Genomic DNA, 15,800 nt, shown 5'->3' with positions numbered 1-15,800 from the left:
AGTGCACCATAGTCAGCTGTACATGAGTTGCGTGGCGTGGTGAGCAGGTTCCCATGGGTATTTATTTTTTGAAACGCGTACTTCAAAGGTCACGAACTCATTTTGCTGCTACACGGCGCGGCACAGATGATTGTATCGTTTTTGGGCGCATTGAGATACTGTGAAGTAGGTCAACTCGTTCTACATGGCAATTTTATGTTGAATATGCAGAATTTATATGCAAACGCGACCTCTGCCAGTCAAGAGCCTGCTCAGCCATTTGCACTTGCATCGACAGATATTGTTGGATCATAATTTTTCAAATGGTTTCTTTTCTTTTTTTTCATTGCGTAATACAGTGGGGATAATGTCAAATTTAGATAGATTGGATTAATTTCGGGAATAAAAACAATGTAATGTCATAAAAGCCAATACCCCAAGAAGTACTTTACAAAATGTGCACACAAGGCAATTCAGTTCATATCTGGTCTCTTAATTATTCTCAATGTATTGATACGTACATGTACCAACAGCATTTTGAATCTCTCCACATTCTGGTAAAATTTTCATATTTGAATTTTTGGGACAATTTTCTCCATTTTCCAGCAAGAAATCATTTCCTCTCAAATCAGCGTTTCCTTTGAAATTTAATATTGATATTCACACGGGAAAACTAATTTCAGTATACTCCCTCTTGTTTGCCACATCACAAACCTAATGTAACCCCAGTGTCTCTTACAGTGTTTCTACCACCTTTTATATCTATCAATATTCACATCATGCATGGTTATCAAAATTTCTTAAAGTGCTTCACTTAAAATTTTTTCTATGAACAAAAACTTGCTTCTTGAGGCCTTACAATTCCACCTGTCCACTTTGACTACTAAAACTCAATGCACCTGTCCATCATAGGCAGACCATCATTATTTCCAGCCCTGTACAACTCCTTTGTACTTATTTTCTACACGTTGTCATCCAAAGGACGTCGGTGCCCCCGGGCCCCATGTTATTTTATATTTACTTGATTTTGACTCGCTTTCGTTAAAGCTACCGTCTGCGCATGCGCACAACTTTAGGACAAAATCTGAGTCTGATCGAATCGGACGCCATCTTGTTTCTCGGTCTGGGCACATTTTTTACGTTGTGAACGTTTCACTGTGTATTTCAATATGTTCTATAGTTATGAAGTTGACAGTGATGCACTTTTGCGGCTGTCGTGTATTTTTTGGTACGAAAGGCGCCTTTGATCGACTGAAGAATGATGGCCTCCGTAGGCGATAAACACCGGTACCGGCAGGCATATCAGTTCTACTGAGGAAGTAATCCACTGGCCCGTATAGGTCAGGGACTCACTTAGGGGAGAACCACTTGATTTCTGGGGGGGGGGAATGGAGGATTTTGAGGAAAAAAAATGTCACCAGGTGAACTAAAAGAAAAAAATTGAGCCTGTAATGGCTTGAGAAAAAAAATACTCATAACAGACAGAAATAAGAAAGGAACTGTCACAATGCAGTTGAAAAGAGCAAAATTTGGGAAACTTCATTCTTATGTATTGTTTGCTAGCATGCTGCCACAGGCAGCGCAAATGTTTTTACCACAAGCAATTCTTATGTGTTTTTTTTTCCAGCACTTATGATATAAGCATTCACCACTTTTCACCTCAGTGCACTATATGTTTTCCTTCCCTTTTCTGACCCAGAAATCATATTTCAGGATTTCTGTTGCAATATCTCAATGGTACAGGCAATATCTATATGGACTATTTGACTTCTGTAAATTGTGAAAATTTAAAACACAAGACAGGAGTCAATAAACTAGTGTCAAAACCAATACATTATTTTCTCAATATGAATATGTTAGAAAGATTACAAGTTGACAATGAAAAATTGAAGAACAACAAATATAATGAAATACAATGTGTGAGCCTTGTTTCTCTGACCACAAAAGATAACATCTCCCCTGAGAACTTAAAAGGAATTGACTGTTTTAAAGAAAAGCAGGTATAGTACTGATCATTGTTGATTTGCCAAAAAAGTGTTCTATAATTTAAAGTTGTATATATACTAGACTTTCCATTTTGTTTTCATTTGTTGGAATGTAAAATGAATATATAAAACCATCCTGTGATATGTGAAACACTGGCTTAAATTTGAAAAATTGCACTGCTACTCCATTTGATAAAAAAAATTGATGCAGGTCTGACAGTTGAAATAAAAAAATGCTGTCTCTCTGACCAAAAAAAAAGTTCCCATACCCACTTCCTGCACCCCCCCGAAATCAAATGGGTCTCCCCTTAATATGCGCATGCGCATATAACAAGTTAGAGTTGTTTTGCAAGCACTTTGAAAAATCACACCGACGTGATCTTGTTCCTCGGTCTTGTGCGAATTTTGACGTTTTATAGTTTTTAGGGTTTATTTGATGATCTTTTGTAAATATGAAGTTCACAGTGATGGTACTTTTGTTGCTGTCATGTATTTTTTGGCACGAAACGCTCCTTCGATAGACTGAAGAATGATGGCCTCCGTACTCGGTACTCCCCAGTACCGGTGAATCCATTGCCTTAGTGAGGCAATCCCACCGGCAATCTCACCGTAGTAGCTGGGTGAGAGCGAGGGAACGCTCTATCCTTCTACCTCCATGTCATAACAAACTAGCGTCGTTTTATGTTGATGTACTGTCCTTTCGACACAGCGATAACTTTTAGTTTTCTGTTGCCTATTTTGGGTAATTTCGACAGTTGTGCTTTGATTTTGACATCATTGTTGACTTCGATCGCCAAAGACAGTGTGTGCTTTTATATGTTGACCGATTTACGCGCACTTCAGAATCACGGCATAATCCGACAGGCGACATGGTAATTTGGCATGATCATCAGATCATACATGATCCGAGATCACGATAACTAATGTTGTTTGTTTCACTGTCGTTTAATACCTATATTTCCACTAAAAGACCATTAGAATTTTCTCCTGGCTACTTTGAAATCGTGCATTGGCATGCATGTAGTTGTCAACATCACTATGCTTGAATGTAGTAGACTCTTACTATGAATATATCGACTGTCACTGCATATTGCATATGTGTGCAAGTCACTCCATATCATATCAAAAAATGTAGTATTGCGACGGTTTGAGCTGCCAGAAATCAGAATTTACAGTTTATGAGAAAGTTATCTTACATGTAAAACTCAGTTCTACTTGAACAAAATGCAAGCTATGTTGTATATACTATAACTATCATGAATAACATAATATTTTGTACCTATCACCGTGTCAGAAAATCAGAAGGAAACAACCAGTCAGACAAACTGTGGTCAGGATGATACTGTCCAATTTTAATATTTGTCTCTCGGCACACACCAGATACTCATGACTGTGAAAGAACATTTCCATATAATTGTATATTCAGTTTTTAGCTCCCATAGCCATATGTATATATGGCAATGGAAGCTATTCTTATAGGCTAGGGAAATGTCTGTATGTATGTATGTCTGTATGTCTGTGTGTCTGTATGTCTGTATGTCTGTATGTCTGTCCGTCAACATCAAAAACTCCAAAACCGCTGTACATTTCATCTTGATATTTGGTGTGTACATGGATGATGGGCTGTAGATGAGATTTTGTTCAAATGAAGTTGTCATTGCCAAAAATATGCAAATTAAGTGAAAAAATGTAAAACAGTCAAAATTGAAAAAACTCAATAACCACTGAGCAGATTACATGAAAAATTAGCATGTAAGTACTTTGGGCTGACATGAAATGATTGTGCACATCTTGGGTCAGTATCTTGGACTTGCTATTTTTCATGAATTTTTTGTAATTTTCTCCCATTTTTGGTCAAAAAATCTCCTGCTCTGAAACCACAAGTCCGATTGATTTGAAACTTGGTATGGAAGTGCATAGGAGTGACCTTTCCCAAATTTGGGCAATCGTGGTGAAATTTGCATATTTTTAGTTTACACGTCCATAGACTCCCATGTATAAGGCAGATCTCCATAGACTGCCATGTATAAGGCCACGAAAAATAAAAATTTAGTTTCTCATCTTATTCATATTGCAAAAAGGATGCAGTGACACAATTTTTAGTCCCACTAGATGAAGTCCAGTGAGCTTATAGATTGGGTCATGTCCGTCTGTTCGTCCATCCGTGAGTCCATCCGTTCACGCAGATATCTCGAATATTTTGACAAAATGTCATGTGACCTTGATGACCTTTGATCTCAAATATACATATTTGTCCATAACTCAGTAACCACAAGTGCTACCACCCTTCATATATGGTATGATGGGACAGCTTATGACGCCACATATTGTACCTCATTAATTATGCACATATCTAATTTTGAGCGAGCCAATAGAGCTAGAGGTCTGATTTTGGTATATAGGGATAACTTAGCAAAACAATTTTTTTGACAAATGTCACGTGACCTCAGTGACCTTTGACCTCAATATACATATTTGTCCATAAATCAGTAACCACAAGTGCTACAGCCTTCATGTATGGTATGATGGGACACCTTATGACGCCACATATTGTACCTCATTAATTATGCGCATATCTAATTTTGAGCGAGCCAATAGAGCTAGAGGTCTGATTTTTGGTATGTAGGGATAACTTAGCAATACAATTATTTTGACCAAATGTCATGTGACCTCGGTGACCTTTGACCTCAAATATACATATTTGTCCATAACTCAGTAACCACAAGTGCTACAGCCTTCATGTATGGTATGATGGGACACCTTATGACGCCACATATTGTACCTCATTAATTATGCACATATCTAATTTTGAGCGATCCAATAGAGCTAGAGGTCGGATTTTTGGGATAACATAGCAATACAATGTTTTTGACAAAATGTCACGTGACCTCGGTGACCTTTGACCTCAAATATACATATTTGTCCATAACTCAGTAACCACAAGTGCTACAGCCTTCATGTATGGTATGATGGGACACCTTATGACGCCATATATTGTACCTCATTAATTATGCACATATCTAATTTGAGCGAGCCAATAGAGCTAGAGGTCTGATTTTTGGTATATAGGAGAACTTAGCAAAACAATTTTTTTGACAAATGTCACGTGACCTTGGTGACCTTTGACCTCGAATATACATATTTGTCCATAACTCAGTAACCACAAGTGCTACACCCTTCATGTATGGTATGATGGGACACCTTATGACGCCACATATTGTACCTCATTAATTATGCACATATCTAATTTTGAGCGAGCCAATAGAGCTAGAGGTCTGATTTTTGGTATATAGGGATAACTTAGCAAAACAATTTTTTTTGACAAAATGTCACGTGACCTCGGTGACCTTTGACCTCGAATATACATATTTGTCCATAACTTAGTAACCACAAGTGCTACACCCTTCATGTTTGGTATGATTGGACACCTTATGACGCCACATACTGTACCTCAATAATTATGCGCATATCTCATTCTGAGCGAGCCAATAGAGCTGGATGTCTGATTTTTGGTATATAGGGATAACTATAGGAGAGAAATTTTTTGACCAAATGTCATGTGACCTCGATGACCTTTTACCTAAAATATATGTTTATGTCAATAAATAAGTAACCACAAGTGCTATGTCCTTTGTATTTAGTAGGATGGGAGACCTTATGACAACACACGCCTTACCTCATTAATTATGCACACATCTAATTCTGGGCAAGCGAATAGAGCTAGAGGTCTGATTTTTGGCATATAGGGATTAATTAGCAATATAATTTTTTTTTTCAAAATGTCATGTGACCTCGATGACCTTTGACCTTGATTATACATATATATTCATATTTCAGTAACCACAAGTTCTATACCCTCCAATTTTGATAGCATATTAGACCTTAAGATGTCACATCTTGTACCTCATTTATAATGCGCATATGTATTTCTTGGCTGGCCAATACTGCTAGAGGTCTGATCTTTTTTCCCGATTTAGAACCATAACTTAGACATGCCTCATGTGTTTCAAATTGGGAACAACAACATAGACCTATGTGCCCATAGATCTCAACATATACACCCCAGTGATACTTCTTAATGACCACATTTTCCTGCCCCATCAAGACTAATACTCCTATTACAAGTGGGGACTATGTCATTGTAAATGACTTGTTGAGATAATGGTTGTATCACAGTATTCGATATATCTAATTCTGTATTTTTTCCATTTTATATTCTGAATAATTACATTAAACATATTTCACTGTCTCCAGTACATTCCATTTAAGTATTTCCACTTCATGCACTTTATCCCTTTCACACATGTTCAAATATCTGACCACAGAACAAACACTAAATAGTCCAGGATGGGAGCTACAGTGTCATTGACGCTATTTTATATTTAGTTTGCTTTTCACCGTATTGTATGTCCTTCCCTGCACCACATAATTCAAAATTAATATTGTTTTTGGCCTATACATACTTGAGGGGTAAGCTTATTTAGTCTCATACATTAAAGATGCACTGTTGACCTACAGAGTCCAAATTTTTATCATTGTATTGTAGATAGGTGTACACTCCAAATACTACGTACAAGTGTGGTGAGTGTAACAAGCAAATGTTTTTTAGTCAATGGCCCAAATTTATTTTCTATTTGATGGACAATAAATACATGTGTAATCAATGCAAACAATCCAGTTTAAGTAATTTGGTTTAGATTAGCCATGTCCATTATATTACAATAGTTTGTGGCTAAATTTTCTCCCCTTCTGTATCATATAAGTTCACCGTTTCCTGTTTTAAGATTGTTGATCCTATGGAGTCCCATCTCTTATTCTTAATTCACTTTCACACATATCAAGGTTGTTGATACTTAGAATCCACAATTGAACTTATGCTGGAGCAGTAACCAACCAGTTCAAATAACTTTCATTAATGTCCAAACAATTTGACTTTTTGCCAAATTTCACATTTATGGCAAATAATAAACAGTAAGGAGGTACAAAGGACGTCGGTGCCCCCGGGCCCTATGTTGTATTTTTGGGTCAATTTTGCTATTTTTGGTCGAAATATTTGTTTTTCAAAAGTTACTCATCTGATAGCTTTGATATTTGGTATACAGGTTCCTGGGCTTTATCTTAATTAGTCCGGGGTCAATTGTCATTCCGTGTGATTTGAGTGAAGATTTTTGCCAACCTAGCTCATCGATTTACTTAATGGCCAAGATTTTCAAAAAACATGTTGGCATTTTTTCTGACAACTATGAAGGTCATTTCAAGGTCATTTTTCTTAAAATCAACAAAAATCAGTTATTCTTAGCTATAAAAAGATTTTTATGCCCAGTTTGCAACAAATAATTTTTGGAAACGTACATTTTGTTATGGATTATTCCTTACAATCATTAACATTTAGGTTTGTTGAAAAAAAAAACGGCTATTGCATTAAGAATATATAGAACTACTTTACCAAAGGTCAATTAAAGGTCGGTATGAATTTCTTTCTAATTTTTCCATATCTTAAACATCACATGGATTATCTTGTATACTATTTCAGATTCATAAAACTTATACAACAGTTTCAGGAAATCACATGTCTAAGGGACCGGTCAGATTCTTTGGCCTCGGGGGGGGAGCGATGGATTCAGGGGGTCACCCTGTTTTTGACTTAGTGATAAAGGGGTCACCGTGTTTTTGAAATGCCAAATAGGGCGGTCGACACGGGCTCATACTTGCCTAAAATGCATCGTGCCAACCACAAAGTTCATCATTGAGTTGCATTTTTGGAGTGCGCTTCGGGCGCGTAACTTTAGTAATAATAAGACATATAGAGAGCTCCCCCACAAGCGCGAAACTTAAATATATCAGACATATATACCAGAGATATCAGAGATATCTTTAGGTTAAAAGATTTTCAGCGTACCCTTCAGGCGCGTTACTTTAAAAATATCAGTCATATTTTTCAGCACGCCCTTAATCCACATGACTTTCATATATTACATATATATATCAGAGATATCTGGATGTTTAATATTTTTCGGCGCGCCCTTAGGGCGTAGTATTTTATTATATCAGAGATATATGTCAGAAATATCTTGATGTCTGTAAATTGAAAGTCAGTTTTGCAAAGTGTACTAATCATTATGAAATCTACAGTTCATATGTAAAGCATGACAAGTTCCTGATACTTTTCTGTTTCCTCTTTGATAATTCAGTAGAAAGCAACATGCACTAAAATTTCACAAATTTTACATTTGTCTTATAACAGTTCTGGAGATCTGGTTATGTATAAAAAGTATGGAATACATTCACAGCTCATTCAAAATACTGTATTCAAACTTTTGAATTGACACTTTTAAGGTCCTATCTTACAACTAACATGACAACCACCTTTTATTTTACCTTTGCAGATGCACTCTCACACAATGGGTGTAAGTCTGCATTGTGTTTAAATTCTCAACATCTTTTGTGATATTTAATATCAATGGCTCTAGCATCCTTTGGATCTATTGCACCACTGAGTCTGACTTTCAACAAGTCTGATTTTCCTTTGTTTACTGCCCTTTGTAGTTTTCCCAAGCATTGAATTGAGAGGACTCAAAGAAAACCTATATTGTTGACAGAAAAAACACATGCTTTTGTCGTATGTACTAGCTTATTGTCTAGTGAAAGCAACTTTAGGTTCAGATGAACCAGCACTTTCCATGGTAGATGAGGTTTAAAGTTGCTTTACCTAATAATACAGAGCTATCACCGTGCTCTAATGCTTTTTCATAGCGCAATTTTGCTCTCTGGAGTAGACCTCTGTGGCAAGTATTTGCATAGCATTCCCTATGCCAGCTAGCACCACAAGCTCGAAGGGAAAAAGAATCATCATCCCTGAGTCTTGAACTTATTTCTGGAAAGACACCATCACCAAATTCACCTCTCTGGTGAACAAACTCCGCACTGTGTCATATGCAGTGGGATTTGACACAAGCTCACCACTTGCTTCTCACGTATCAGGCATAAAGAGAACGTTCTGAAAAAGACTTCAAGTCTGTTTCAGAACGTCCTCTTTTTCGGAGGAATGGTATGTTTTTCCATACTGAAAGTTTTGACGAAGTTATGTGCATGCAATGTCAGTTATGTGAAATATTTATATGTGAAACGCAACCACTAAATGTTGACTATTCCGTGACATTAAAATATCGAGTAAATATCCTTTGGATAACGGTTTCTGAGAAACTACTAACACTGCCTTAGACTTCTTTTCTAGTCTTTAACCCTAAATAACCTATGGACTAAAGCTGTGTCTCAATAAAGGATAAACCTATTGTTAATATATCATTTTCCGTAGTCTATATCAATGTTCTAACAATGGGTGTCTTGGTTAGTACAACATTTTGTGTACTGGTCCCAGGAGTTGATTTTTTAAAGATACAGGTAATAGCCTATATTTATCATTGCAGAGGCTTAGTTTTGATAAACGGCTTCTACATGTAGCCTATGTTTAGCAACAAGTCTCTAATCCCTGCTATTATTACTAAGGAAACATCCAAATCGTTTTACATGACTTGGAGAGAAATGCGAGGAAAAGGGATGACTTACTCTTACTACAAGCAAAGAGTACACTGCTAGCTGCACAGTAATCCAGTCTACACTAGTTAAATTCTGCGCAGAGGTCTGGATTTTACAACCTACCAGAGCTGATAATACTGTGGATGGCTTATGCTGAAATGCACGGAAATTGATAAAATAAAGTCTATGATGTAGTTGTCAAGCGCAGTGCATGTCAGAAACTGATCCGTGTCATTATTTAACACAGTGCATGGGAAACGATGTACAACTGCAACACAAGCAAATCCTTGTAATTGCATATACATCCACATAAAACGGTAAAAAACAGAAACAATAATGCCTCAAACAAGGTATTTTAAATCTATTATGAGCTGTTAAGTTCACTTACACCACTGAAGGTACTATGAAGTAGTTTGGTCAATGATTATAGCCAATTTGTATGCACTACAATGCTTAATCAATGGAATTTGCCGAGTAACGAATGACCTTGAATTTGACCTTGACAAAGTGGAAAGAAAAAATGCCAACAATGTTTTTTGGACTGTCCAGGTATTAAGGAACAAAATGATATATGTTGACAAGAGTCTTCACGAAATGCAAACGGAAGCCAAAATCACGACAAGTGACCCTGGACTAAATGTAATATATTGAAATTGTGATGAAATTTTCAATTTTGTATTTTGCAGCTAATTTTGCCATTTTGGTCAGGCCATCCTGAAATGAACTATTAAAGATATCCACCTTCTTCATCAATCCATATGTCACACAAAGTTATTCTCTACATAACACAGCAGAGCTCTGTCAACTGTTGGGTCGCTTGTTAGTCCCCACGGACACCGTCCGGGGGGACTTATAGGTTTGGTCGTGTCCGTGCGTGTGTGCGTCCGTGCGTGCGTCCGTCCGTTCACGCAGATATCTCAGAGATGCAAGGAGCGATTTCATTCAAACTTGGTACAAGAATTACTTCATATGTCATACAGATGCACCTCAATTTGTTTTGTGATACGATCCAATATGGCCGCCAGGCAGCCATTTTATTACGATTTTTTCATGTACAGAGCCATAACTCAGACACGTTTCAACCGATTTTATTCAAAGTTGGTACAAGGACATTGACCAATGTCATAGATGTGCACGTCAATTTGTTTTGTGATACGATCCAATATGGCCGCCAGGCGGCCATTTTCTAACGATTTTTTCATGTACAGAGCCGTAACTCAGACATGTTTCAACCGATTTTATTCAAAGTTGGTACAAGGACATTGACCAATGTCATAGATATGCACGTCAATTTGTTTTGTGATACGATCCAATATGGCCGCCAGGCGGCCATTTTGTAACGATTTTTTCATGTACAGAGCCATAACTCAGACACGTTTCAACTGATTTTATTCAAAGTTAGTACAAGGACATTGACCAATGTCATAGATATGTACGTCAATTTGTTTTGTGATACAATCCAATATGGCCGCCAGGCGGCCATTTTCTAACGATTTTTTCATGTACAGAGCCATAACTCAGACATATTTCAACCGATTTTATTCAAAGTTGGTACAAGGACATTGACCAATGTCATAGATATGCACGTCAATTTGTTTTGTGATACGATCCAATATGGCCGCCAGGCGGCCATTTTGTAACGATTTTTTCATGTACAGAGCCATAAGTCAGGCATATCTCAACCGATTTTATTCAAAGTTGGTACAAGGACATTGAACAATGTCATAGATATGCACGTCAATTTGTTTTGTGATACAATCCAATATGGCCGCCAGGCAGCCATTTTGTAACGATTTTTTCATGTACAGAGCCATAAGTCAGGCATATCTCAACCGATTTTATTCAAAGTTGGTACAAGGACATTGACTTATGTCATACATATGTACGTCAATTTGTTTCATGATATGATCCAATATGGCTGCATGGCAGCCATATTGGTTACAATTTTTTCGTGTCCTTAGCCAAAACTTGGGCACGTCTCAACTGATTTTATTCACCGATTTTATTTAAACTTAGTACAGGGACATTGACCTATGTCATACATATGCACATTGATTTGTTTTGTGATACAATCCAATATGGCCGCCGTGTGGCCATTTTTTCCGATTTTTTCATGTCCGGAACCATAACTCAGACATGTATCAAGCAAATTTATTCAAAGTTGGTACAAGGACATTGACTTATTTATACATATGTATGTCGATTGGTTTCACGAGATGGTCCAATATGGCCACATGGTAGCAATTTCGTTATGGTTGTTTCATGTCGAGAGCCATAACTCTGGCAAGTCTCAACTGATCTTATTCAAAGTTGGTACATGTACATTGACTTATGTCGTACATATACTTGTTGATTTTTTAAACAGTAAGATCAAATATCGCTGCATGGCGGTGAATTTGTTACAATTTTCTTATGTACAGAGCCATAACTCAGACATATTGCCACCAGTATCATTCAAACTTGGTACAAGGACATTGACCTATTTCATACATATGCTCCTCAATTTGTTTCACGTCATGTAGCAGTAACATGTCAATTATTGAAGTTTGGTAAATAGGCTGATATGTCAAGAAATACTGCATCAAATTCATGAAACTTTGTACAGATGTTAAGCTCACATTGTTTTAACATTGAAAAAGACATTTATCAGTGTCATTTTAATTAATTTGTAATTGCATAAGTAATGAACTTTCCTAATTAGGGTGATATAGCCACAAATTAATACAACGTCAAATGTGATGAAACTTGATACAGATGTTGATCTCATAGTGTTGTAAATACTGCATCAAACTTTATGAAATATGGTACAAGTGATAATCTGTTAAGTGTTAGGATTGTATGCAAAAATGTTTTGCAACATCCTGTTGATTAATTCCTAGTAGACTCATTTTATGAACTTTAGGATGGTGGCCTACTTTGGTTTTATGTTTTCATCACCATAGAACTCATTCTTGGCCATTGAGTGCCATCTGTATCAAAGTATTTTATCACAGACCTAATAGCGTTGATCGCGATTTCGGATTTGTTACTAAATATAGCTGCACGCGCGCGACTTTCGGACAAATATGCTGAAATTCGGACAAATTTTGTTGTTGCATGCGCGGCTGCTGTTGCAGCTTGTAGTCTCAGTCATCAATTTATACGAATAAGTGTGACGCTAAATATCCATTCTAACACTCGCAGGTTTTATTTTCGTTGTTTATGCGGAAAATGCAGAGAAATGTTTACTTATGCATATTAATGAGATAGAACAGTGACGTCATTTACGATCAGCGCTATTAATGAAGAGGACTCTATCCTCTCTGAGGACGTAATCAAAGTACCCATTAACAAGTGGGGACTGTGTCATCAACGATGACTTGTTTTTTCAAAACCACTGGTCAGACGTCTTTAATGTTGGTTTACAGGTTCCTAGGATGACCTTAGTGAGATAATTTCATACAGTCAGGAAATACTTAATTTTGTATCCATGTCTATAGTAGCTTCAGGGACTTTGGCCCTATATTTTACATGTACTGTGGTTTCTCAGGGTGCTTTAATTTATACTTTGTAGGTTTTTTATCAGAGTGCTGAACATTTCTTGTGTTTTGTGTCAGGCTGTGCTCTCTCTAACCTTACAAAATTGTTACCGTATAAAATTTATGAATTCGGTTTCAAAATAATTAGCATGTAAGGCTTAGCCGCTCCCCCATTTTTAACAATAACTTCTGCTACTCCTTGAATTATTTTAAGAATGCATACATGATAGATAAATGTTGAAAATCAGCTAGACAAATGCAAAGTTTTTTTTTACTTATACTTAAAGTATGTTTTTATTTACTGAACACTGAACACTCAAATTTTGAATGATATTTTCAAGAGATCAATTACATCACAGTATATCATAGGTCACAATGCTTGTAACCCCCTTCCCCGATTTCTTCCTTGATGAGCAATATCCTGCACCTCAATAAAGTTTGTCATTTTGGTTAAATGGCCCTCAAATGTTATTCAATGAATCAATCTTTATTACACAGCACTTTCAAGTATATTGTCACAAAAATAATGACTCTTTCTGCATACACAGTCAGTGATTGATCTTTATATATTGAGGGGATATATATTACCAGTGCTTGCGCAACTTTTAGATGCTAGAAAATCTGTCTTGGAAAGCTGAGACACTGTGATCTTGAAAGTATGCATGTCATTTATGAGTGGTACCTCTACCATACAGCTGCAGCCATTATGCTATGTCCATATTGAAGTCCATCAACTTTCCACTGTATGCCTCACAATGAAACCTGTCAGTTGTATCAAAAATTGTTGTTTTTAAAAAGAGAATACCTAAAACAGCGGAAAGGATGATGGTCTAAAAATTGATTTTGTTATTGCATCAGAAATTTTTACAGTTTTTATGGCAAAAGAATCAGTGACCTCCTTGTGAAGGGAATGTATCATTTCACAGTGGTTTGACAAACTCTCAGTGTAAGGATCTAAGACTGAGTAGATGAACTTAAGAAAGATGTCCAGTGTCACAGAAAGGTTCCAATGTAGACTGCAATTTATTCTTAAGTTGACTTCTATAAGATGTCAACAGAAGTTTTATCAATTTACCAGTGCACAGTAGATGTTGAGATCCAAGAGTAATCTGTTGAAAAGAATGTTTTTTATGTTAGCTATTTTAGTGATGAACTCCTGCCTGATTGTATCATTTGCAATGTAAATGTTTCACAAACATTTTAAAAGATATTTATTTTTGGTTTGGTGAGGCAGGTTCAGATGAATTAAATTTCTTAGAACTTTTAATCGTGAGTCTCCTGAGAGTGAAACTTTGACTTTCATCAAACACAGTCCCTCCACACACAGGTTGGGAAACGTCTATTATTTTAACAGTTGAAGTACCGGATTAGGAATTGTATGCCCATTATGGTTGGCATCCGTGTTTCATACCCATTTTCGTTGTTTTTCTTTCCAACATTTGTTACCCAGAACCACTGATATTTACTCTAATATGTGAAGCCTGCATCAACCATTTTATACCCTTTGAAAATACATTTTTTGTGCTTGATCGCCATTAATTGTCATTCTTCTTGTTTTAAGAAATATGGAATCTGTTCTATGCGTGATCCAAGTCTAAATTGTGCCTGATAATAAACTTTTACGACAGGTATCACATGAAATGTGGTGTTTATTTTTGTTTTGAGGGGTGGATTGTATTCAAACCGAAATGAAGCCCTACAATTACAAACACAGACATCTTATCAAACCATTAGGCGCATTAACAATAGGGACCCAGGCATTTCCCAACCGGTGTGTGGAGGGACTGAGCATCAAAGGAATGACGTTGATATTTAAGCTTGGATACTTTACAACTGAACTAAGCAAACCACATTTTAGTTTTTCTATTGACTCAAATTACAATTCTTTGTAGTACTTTTCTCCTTGTAATAAGACAGAGACAAAAAAGATTTACTTTCATCACCTGTCTAGACATGTCATTTAAGTGTAATTTATCAGTATTTTTGCTGTCAGATACGCACAATGAAGGTTTTAATTACAACAAGACAGCATTGTCATATTTGCTTGTGTGTGTAACACCACTATAGGTGATGTACCGGGGGTAGTTGGTATGGGGTTTTCCTTGTCATTGCCATGGTTTTCTAACTTGTTTCCGGTTTCTGCAACAAGAAACTTACCATGACAAGCAAGTTCTGCCTTTTTCTATGAAATTTATAAGATCATTGTACATGTCTCTCTGAAAGTTGTCTGGAGATTTGTTGAAAGCTTGCTTACCAATGGTGAAATGTAAAACCAGCCCAATGAATTCAGAAAGTAATTAAATTTGACTTGGTATTGTAAATAACAATATGAATTACAACAGTCAAACAATTGATGTAAGTGAGACTAGACATTGCAAGCATGTGTCATGCGTGTCAGAACAACAGCTGAAATTTGTCTATGGTCAGCAAAATTTGCACAGAGAATGGCAGCCAATTGAAATTACTCACACTGTGCTGTAAATGCCTGAATGTTTGTTTCTGTTTCAAAAGGCAAATAAAAATTGTAAGTATTAAAAAGAGATTAAAAGCTTTTCATATTTCCTTCAGCATAGAGCATGGTATTGCCTTCAAAATGTCAATTGGTATGAAAGTGTTTGTCAATAGCTCTCAAACCTCTTGCGTTGAGAAGCTATACAGTAAAACCTTACATTCATAGTCATATCATTGGGAACCTAGAGATTTAATCCCTAGATACCAAGTTATGAATTATGAATTCAGTGTTTCCTCTGAGTTTGCAGATTTATCTGTCATGTCATGCCTT

Source organism: Ptychodera flava, chromosome 14, assembly GCF_041260155.1.
Source record: "Ptychodera flava strain L36383 chromosome 14, AS_Pfla_20210202, whole genome shotgun sequence".
Classification (NCBI taxonomy): domain Eukaryota; kingdom Metazoa; phylum Hemichordata; class Enteropneusta; family Ptychoderidae; genus Ptychodera; species Ptychodera flava.
This window is presented reverse-complemented; position numbering follows the sequence as displayed.